Here is a 9,501-nt window from a genome sequence, read left to right as displayed (position 1 = left end):
CAGGCTATCCAAGACCTCCCATTTGAAGGTTCCGCACTCTTCTCTGAGAGGACGGATGAAAAATTACATGCCCTAAAAGATTCAAGGGCCACCCTGAGGTCGCTAGGGTTATACACCCCGCAGGCCTCGAGACGCCAGTCTCGCCCACAGCCGCAAAGGCAGCCACCTCCCCCGCCAAGACAGGCCCCCAGGGCTACTCAGCAGAGACGGGGAAGGGAGCGCTTCAGGGGCCCCAACCGCCGTGGTCGGCAGGGCTCCTCTGCTCGGGCGCAGCATGGCGCAAAAACCGGGAGTGGAAACGGTAATAAACGTTTTTGACGGTGGCTGTGAGGGTGGCGCTCTTCCTTTTCCCCGGGAGCTGGACCCACCCTTTCGGAATAGACTCCGACCTTTCTATCAGGCTTGGGAGTCGATTACTTCGGACCGTTGGGTCCTAGGGGTGGTCCTTAAGGGTTACGCCCTTCAACTTACAGCTCGTCCCCCGGACTCCCCACCCATTACAGCCCCTTTGAGAGATCCTGTGCATAAACAGCTTCTCATTCAGGAGGCACGTTCACTCCTGAACCTAGGTGCCATTGAGGAGGTCCTGGAGTCGGAGAAAGGAAAAGGGTTCTATTCCAGATATTTCTTGATTCCCAAGGCCAAGGGCGGCCTAAGACCGATCCTGGACCTCCGCCGTCTGAATAGATATATCAGACGTATCAAATTCCGTATGGTGTCCCTAGCCTCCATAATTCCGGCATTAGACCCAGGGGATTGGTATGCGGCCCTGGACCTAAAGGACGCCTACTTTCATATCTCCATTTTGCCAAGGCATAGGAGATTCTTGAGATTCATGATTGAAGGGGGCCACTATCAATTTACGGCCCTCCCGTTTGGTCTGTCGTCAGCCCCGAGAGTCTTTACAAAATGCATGGCCGTAGTGGCGGCCTACTTACGCCGTAAGGGAGTTCAGCTCTTCCCATACCTGGATGACTGGCTCATTAAGGGCAGATCCAGGTCTCAGGTGCAAGACAGCCTGGAGTTGGTCTGCGCCACATGCATCAGACTGGGGCTTGTCATTAATGAACTGAAGTCCACGCTTACCCCAGTGCAGCACATTGACTTTATCGGGGCCACGCTTGATGCGCTACAGGCTAGAGCTTTCCTGCCTCAATCGCGCTTCGAGACAATGGGTTCCATCATTGCAGAGTTGCATAGGTCCCCCATGACGACAGCTAGGCGCTGCCTACAGCTGTTGGGACATATGGCAGCCTCCACCTATGTAGTAAGGCTAGCTCGCCTCAAGCTAAGACCCTTGCAGGCCTGGTTAGCTTCAGTCTATGTTCCCTCCACACATGTACTGACAAAGGTGGTCACGATTCCCCCACAGGTGCTGTCCTCCCTTCGTTGGTGGATGTCCCCGAGGGAGGTGCTCAAAGGAGTCCCATTCAGAGATCTGGCTCCGTCAGTGACCCTTATCACAGATGCCTCGGATGTGGGGTGGGGAGCTCACATCAGCGGCAATCTGGGTACCCAAGGGATATGGTCACCGATGGAGAGAGCCCTACACATCAACGTCCGCGAGCTCAGGGCAGTCCGTTTGGCCTGCAAAACCTTCCTCAGAGTCCTGAAGGGCAGGGCAGTACGGATCCTCACAGACAATACAGCGGCCATGTTCTATATGAACAGGCAAGGGGGAGCGCGTTCTTCGGCCCTGTGCCGGGAAGCCACGCGTCTTTGGGAGTTTGCAGTGAGACACGATTTTCATTTATTTGCCTATCACCTCCCGGGGAGCAGGAACGACGAGGCGGACCGCCTCAGTCGGTCGTTCTCCCCCAGGCACGAGTGGTCGCTGCACCAGGAGGTGGCAGCTTTAATCTTCCAAAGGTGGGGAGTTCCCCAACTGGACCTGTTCGCGTCGTCGCTGAACAGGAAGTGTCCCAATTACTGCTCACTTCGAGGTCGAGAGCCAGACTCCCTCTCCGACGCGTTCCTACTGGAGTGGGGAGGGGCCCTGATGTATGCGTTTCCCCCATTCCGCTCATCCCTCAGGTCCTCCTCAAGGTCAAGAGGGACAAAGCGAATGTCATATTGATTGCCCCAGCGTGGCCGAGGCAGTACTGGTACAGTACACTGCTTCACCTATCTATCGCCACACCGATTACACTCCCCAGGCGATACGACCTGCTCTCCCAGGACCAGGGGCGCCTGTTGCACCCGGACCTGGATTCCCTCCATCTAACAGCCTGGAGGCTCTCTGGTTGACGGAAAGGGAAAGGGCTTGTTCCTTGCAGGTCCAGCAGATTCTGCTTGGTAGCAGAAAACCCTCCACTCAGGTTACATACCGGGCTAAGTGGAGGCGCTTTACGGGGTGGGCAGAGGCTAAAGGTATCGCACCAGCCTGCTCACCTATATAAGTAATCCTGGAGTATCTCCTATATCTTAAAACCCAGGGATTAGCCCTAGCATCCCTAAAGGTTCACCTGGCAGCCATTTCGGCTTTTCACCAGCCGCTGCAAGGGAGGTCACTATTTTCCCACCCCATGTCGGTTAGATTCTTGAAGGGGGTGGAGAGGATGTTTCCCCAGGTGCGAGACCCTACCCCCCCCGGGACTTGAACCTGGTCCTCACCATGCTCACAGGACCTCCCTTTGAGCCCATGGCCACGTGCTCCCTGTTACTCCTCTCCTGGAAGGTAGCGTTCTTGGTGGCCATCACTTCAGCTAGAAGGGTCTCGGAGATAAGAGCTCTTACTTCGGAGCCCCCCTATACGGTCTTTTTCAAGGATAAGGTTAGGTTAAGGCCTCACCCAGCCTTCCTTCCTAAGGTGGTATCCCAATTCCACTGTAACCAAGACATTTTCCTCCCTGTGTTCTTCCCAAAACCCCACGGGTCGGAAGAGGAGCGGAGATGGCATTCGCTGGATGTCAGGAGGGCACTGGCTCACTACCTGGAGAGGACCAGACCCTTTTGTAAATCATCACAGCTGTTCGTGGCTGTGGCGGACAGGATGAAGGGCTCTCCCGTCTCCGCCCAGCGAATCTCTGCTTGGATCAAGTCTTGCATTAAGGCGTGTTATGAGCAAGCGAAAGTGCCTTACCAGGAATGGTGACAGCACATTCGACTAGGGCTCAGGCCTCTTCGGCAGCCTTTCTAGAGAACGTGCCACTGCAGAACATCTGCAGAGCTGCCACCTGGTCATCAGTTAACACCTTTACGACCCATTATGCCATTGTTCAACAGGCTAGAGACGACGCAGCTGTTGGCAGAGCCGTATTGAGTAGAGCTGCTCGTCAGTGACTCCTACCCACCTCCATGGGTATGGGTATGGCTACTCAATCACCTATGATGGAATGCATATGAGCAATCACTCGAAGAAAGAAAACAAGGTTACTTACCAGTAACTGTTGTTCTTCGAGATGTGTTGCTCATATCCATTCCAAACCCACCCCCTGTCCCCACTGTCGGAGTCGGCAGAACGAAGGGATTGGGGACCCGCGTGGCCAGCAGTGCCCTTTATACCATGACATGAGCGCGGCACTCCAGGGGGCGCCTGAGCTGGCCCTGCGGGCAGGCTAAGGGAAAAAGGTTCCGGGAATCTGTGCACGGGGCGCGCACACACCTAAATTGGAATGGATATGAGCAACACATCTCGAAGAACAACAGTTACTGGTAAGTAACCTTGTTTTACCTCTCTTCATTCTGAAAATACCACTTATTCCTAACCTTTGTTTCCTGTCTTTTAGCCAGTTATTGATTCAGGAGTGGACAGTCCCTCTTATCCCATGGCATCTTACTTTGCTTAAGAGCCTTGGGTGAGGGACCTCCTCAACAGCTTTCTGAAAATCTAAGTACACTATATCCACTGAATCATCCTCAGCTACCTGCTTGTTCTGTTCCTAGCATGACTTTAAAAGTGAGGGTAATTAACATGGAAAGAATTGATTAAAGAGTGAGGTAGATTCTTCATTAGTAATTCTGAAAATCAAGACTGGTTCCCCTTCCCCAAGATCTGCTCTAGTTCAAAATGAATTAGTACCTGAAAATGTTCTGTGCTGTGTTATACAGGTGGTCACACTAGACTACATCATCAGAGTAATCTCTTCTCACCTGGAAATCTATGCTACAGGCTCACTAAGCCCTCCAAAAGCTGGATTGAAAATAGAAGTAAAAACACTATACATAAGGCAAGCACTGGTCGACAATAACTATGAAAAATAGCTCCTCTTGTCAGTAACAGATCGTTATCTAAAAGGAGACATTCCTACTTGCCTGAATAAATTTTGTGTCTTAACCATGTTGTAGCCCAGATTCTGAGTATACAGCTATAAACATGCAGCACCTACCTCCCTTAGCTGCAGTAGAATTTATCTTCATTGATGTGGACGTAAAGAACAGGGTATTTAAACTGGGTTGGTGTATTTACACTGCTTGTGAGGACATGCCATCCCTCCCCCTCTACCCAGCTGTGTGTGGTGCTTTACACTGTGGAATACACTGCCCGGGCCTAGCAGGGGCTGCCTGGAAGCGGGAGCCTCCGCATTTCTCGGGCTGCAGGCAGCAGCAGCCGGCCATTGTTCTCTTCCCCCCTCCTCCGCCCTGCCAGCTGGAGCCCCCCTGCCCTGGCCGAGGGGCTAATGGAAGCCAGGCAGGGGAGCGAACTGGCTCCTAAGAAGCGCCTCAGCTTGTCCCCGCCAGGTGCCCGGCTCCCCTTGCTCCGGGCCAGTCTCCCTGGCAGCGTCGGGCTGGGTGAGCGAGAGGGGGGCGGACACTCCTGCCCTGCAGGGGAAATGCCAGCTGCGCCCCACCCAGCCTGCCGTGGAGCCGGCTCTCTCAACCGCCGGCCCGGCCCGAGGCAGTGTCGCCAGGCCTGGCTGCACCCTCTGCCGCGGGTCCCAGGGCACTAGCCTGAAGGGGGCGCCTGCGGGAGCCGCTCCTGGCCGGAGGTGGGGGGCTAGAGCCCAGCTGGGGGCGAGTGGGAGGCCTGGGGGCACACGGGGGGACGCTCCCGCACTGCGGCCAGGGTAGGACTCCCCCAGGTAAGGCAGCGGGGCGGGGCGGGGCGGGTCCGCTTGACTAGGACGGGAGGAGCCGGTGCGCGCAGCCCCTGGGGCGGGGCGGGGCGGGTCCGGTCCGGCTGACGCAGGTCGAGGCTCCATTTTGCGGGCGGCGCTGGGCGGGTGGAGGCGCTAAATTCACGGCTCAGGTGAGTGCGGGGGTGGCCTGTCCCGTCCCGTCCCGTCCTCGCGGCAGCGCTGCTTCGGCTTTGCCGCCCCCGGGTGGAGGTAGGGGCGCCTCAGCGGCTCGGCTCGTTTGTGTGGGTCGCAGCTGGTTCTGGGGCAGCCCCGGGCCGTAACGTCCCCTTGTGTCCGGGCCGCCCCGACCGAGCCTTGGCGGAGCCCCCTTGAAACGCGAGCGGGCTTGTGGCCAGCCCGGGGGGTGCGGGAGTGGCTATGAGGGTGCTAGCCTGGCCCCTCTTCCCTCCCCTAAAGGAGGGGGGCGGCCTGGCGCCGGAAGCGGGACGGGAGAGGCCCCCCGGGGCCGGGCGGGGGGTTACCTGGGGCTGAGTCAAGATTGGGGCGGCCGGGGGCAGCCAATAACCACAGAGGAGACGCTGATTTCCAAACGTCCGCGTTGCCCCTGTTAAATCAGCCATGGTTAACAGCGCAGGTGAAGCTTTACAAAGTACATCTCTATAGCAGCATTTGTTGTGCGTTGCCAACTGGTGAAAGGATGGTACTGAAAATGAAATGTTTTCCTTCCGCTTCCACACGTACAGTGAAATCAACGTTTGTATTTACCAAAGCAAATGTAATCCTTCCCAGCCTAGTTATACCAGTTAATCCCCTGCTGTGGGTGTAGTTGCATTGGTATCTTTATTCCCCTTCCCATAGCACAGCAACTGATGTACCTTTGTCCCTACTAGGAGTTCATGCTATTTGTATGCTGATGTAGTCAGAGTGATACAACTTTCTAATGGTGACAGCTAGGCATGTGTGGCTGACCCATGCCAGCTGACTTGGGCTGTGGGACTGTTTAATTGCAGTGTAGACATTTGGGCTGGCTCTGGAACACAAATTCTAGGACACTGCTCAAGGTGGCCCTTCCTAGCCGGAAGTTCACACACTAAGGAAACCGGCTGAGTCAGCTGGCGGCACAAGCCAGCCTTGGGGTGCCTAATTGCAGTGTAGAGATGTCCTTTAGGTCCTTGTATTGTCAAAGGCTGGCCCTGATTTTCCTCAGCTTCTCATATCCTTTTTCTAGTACCCATTTAGAAAATGAGTACTCTCCATTTTGTTTAAAAATACAGAAAATAGTAATTAAAATTTGGGAAGGACAGTATAATGAGGCAATTACAAGTGCTCTCTACCATTGAGCCAAACTCACTCCATTTACTGGCTCTCCTTGTAGTGAGAGAGGGATGAGAAATCTGAGAAATATGTAAATGCTTTTCCCTTTCCTGAAATTAGTCTTGTAGAAGACAAAAGAGAATGTTTCTTGCCTTATTCTGTAAATTCTTGTTCAAACTTGATTTTAATTTCTGCTTCTGTCCACACAGCTCTTCTTGAATAATTATGAGCTGAAATTATTTATTAATGCTCTTATACGTACCTCTTAATACTTTTTGTACTTTCCTTTGGCCGGGGGCTGACTGGGAGTGTTTAAAGTTTGCCCTTTTATTTTCAAGTTAACCCAGTAAAAGGAATGGTGTGCTCTTTCTATAAGATTTTTAATATGCTTTTGCTTTGCTGTCCACGCCCCTTTCCTGCCCCTTTTGCTAAGGAAGAGAACTTTTGCAGGAAGTGCAGACAGAGGGGCTGTTAATGTATAAGTAGAGAACTAAGGCCCGGCTTGACAAAGCCCTGGCTGGGATGGTTTCATTGACGTTGGCCCTGCTTTGGGCAGGGAGTTGGACTAGATGACCCCCTGAGGTCCCTTCCTCCTTAATATTCTATGATTCTATAAAACTAAAGTTTGAGAGTGGCTTTTGGAGTTACACTTCCTAGGAAGGTGGGAGTTGAGAGCTTTGCAATGGTGCCTCTGATTTACCATATTTTTTACTAATCATAGGCCCTTATGAAAGACAAGGTATTAAGAAGGGCCAGTGCTGAAGTCCAGTACCAACAGCTTCAGAGCCTCCCCTGCTGGTCATGGTTTTTCCAAACAGGGTCATAGGGCATCTGACACAATTCTTGTCATTTTCCACAGTGTTCTGAATAACAATAATGAAACTTTCTACTGGCTTATCAGTCTGGTTCTGCTGCTCTTTGTGGAAGCTATAATCAACAAGGGAGGTTGGCACTAGAGTGGTCTGCAGACTAGAGAAGACAGTGTTGCATTTGTTTACATTTGGTTCCCATTTGGAAGACTCTTCTTTTACTAAGAAAACCTTCCTATTTGTTCTCTAGCGTACATGTTATTTTTCAAGCTCTTTTTTATGTCCCTCCTCCAGCTAATTCATTCATATTGAATAATTATAAAATAACCATAGTTTTCTCCTAACTCTTAAAAGGCAATTTTACTTTTTGAATAGAAAGGAGGAAAAACGTGATCTATAATTCTAGAGTTATGAATCTCATTCGAGTAATATTATTTGCTGATTTACTGTCTTGGGAGTGGGTAGGTTGCCAGTATATTTGAATAATATTTTAATGAAGAAGCTTCAGAAAGCTTCCATTTCATGCCTCCCAAACTGCTGTTAAGGGGGGGGGAAAAATCCTGGAACTAAAACTACATTAAAAAACCCCTAAAGATAGACTTCTGTTGACCAAATGTGTTTTCAGTTTTGTGATATAAAACTTCCTTAACAAAGGGTAAAGTCTCAGTTTTACTTCAGGATACTCTAAGATAGTGTTTCACCTGTGCCAGTCCCTGAGATCTCCCTGACACAGGAGGGACTGGCTCGCTGCCTTCCGAAACTATCAAAAAGTTTGAGAAACACTGCTGGAAGGCATGCAGAGATAAGTGAGGCCATGTGCTGTGGAAACACAGCTGGCTAATGTTTAATAAGTACGTAGTCCCATGCAAGTGATTTAATTTCTCTACTGAACAGCATTTGCACTTCCTGAAAGCTATTTCAGTTAACGTTACTGCCAGATTATATTAATTTTTGAAAACTGTTTACAACAGTGTGTGAACTATGGTTGAGGAATAGTCTCAAATCCAGTTCAATGTAGACTAGTCTAATTGTGATATGGGCAGTGCTATTGAAACTGTGGCCTCTGTGCAGGCTATTTAAATAATTTTTAAATCATTCATTTTTTATTTTTCAAATTGCATAAAATGAATTTTTGTATTTTAACAGACAAAGAAAAGACAAACATTTTTTCTATAGTGGTGGTGCCTATGGATCCCAAATAGGGATTAAAATTTTTACAACCTAAATATAATCCCCGCCTCAGAGAGCTCGCAGTCTACGATTTAGACAGTACATAACAGGTGAATAAACAGACAAAGAGGAAGGAGGAAATCAAGGTAAGAGTGTAGAGAGCTCTGTTTGCATATGTTAGCAGTGTCACAAGCCAAAACTGGCAGTTTACTTGCTAATCAGACAACATGAACAACTGGTCTGTTTTATTTGCAAATTAGAAGTTTGAAATTCCTTCCTGTCTTACTCCCTCTCAGCATGAGGATATGTATTTCACTCTTTCGTTTTCACTAATAAATCAAAGGGAAACATGTAGATTAAAACACTTTTTAGTTTTCTTGTATGGTACTAAAAACTTAAGTTATGAAAAATGAAATTTTCTGTCCATGTTTTAGCACATTTCAAGACATAGTTAAAGGATTGTTGGATCTAATTTTCTTGACAAAATTAAAGTATTTTAACTGTTGGGGAAACAACAATATTACAACTAGATCCTCCAACAATTGATTTATAGTACAGACAGGTCTGTCCTATGGCTCAAATTATATCATAGACTTAAAATCTATCTTTTAAATTATGTTAAGGAAACTATGCCAACAGGGTCCTTGGTTTCATAAATCTCGAATCCCCCTAGAGGGACAAGCTTACTACTTAAGGCTATAATTTATTAATGGAATTAAACAAAGTAGACAAGCTGAAAATATATTTTTTTCTTTCGATTTTAGTAATTTTTGTTGGTTAGGTAAACAACTTTCAGACACTGGGTTCCATTAAGCAATAACTGTGAAACTGACCCGTCTTGTTACTGTCCAAATGGAATTGTATGCAAAGAGTAAATGGCATAAATAGCTGAAGATGCACATTATTCAAACCTAAAATTTTAAAATTCAAATCTAAATTGTACTTAGTAGAGAGAACTTTTGAGTTTCACAAGTTCCTTTTTAATTGAAATTTGACTGAAGTTACTATATTCAGTTAAAAAAAAAAATGGGGGGAAACCTACTGTTTCTTTGGTAGAAATAAGTAGTAATATGTAATGTGCGTGGTTAAACATTAAAGCACAAATCCAAAAGTGTAACATACTTCATGCTGCATTAGGGTTCTTCCTCTTAATGTATCATATTTACTTTGATCAACTGGATCCATCTCCC

The 9,501-nt window shown here is 48.9% G+C and overlaps 1 protein-coding gene across 2 annotated transcripts in view; it reads left to right on the top strand.

Moving 5' to 3' along the window:
* Positions 1-5,108: 5,108 nt before the first annotated feature.
* The window catches only part of ANXA7 (annexin A7), a 41,730-nt gene continuing 37,337 nt past the window's right edge, over positions 5,109-9,501 (top strand). Inside the window, exon 1 of one of the 2 annotated variants that reach the window (XM_067538109.1) lies at positions 5,109-5,188. The gene's annotated coding sequence lies outside the window, so the exon portion shown is untranslated. Of the gene's footprint in view, positions 5,189-8,298; positions 8,458-9,501 lie in introns of those variants that run through there. The other variant, XM_067538120.1, reaches the window with a different exon arrangement.

This window comes from Emydura macquarii, unplaced genomic scaffold (genome assembly GCF_026122565.2).
Source record: "Emydura macquarii macquarii isolate MOO-44397 ecotype Brisbane River unplaced genomic scaffold, CSIRO-AGI_Emac_v2 contig_67, whole genome shotgun sequence".
Classification (NCBI taxonomy): Eukaryota; Metazoa; Chordata; order Testudines; family Chelidae; genus Emydura; species Emydura macquarii.
This window is presented reverse-complemented; position numbering and strand designations above follow the sequence as displayed.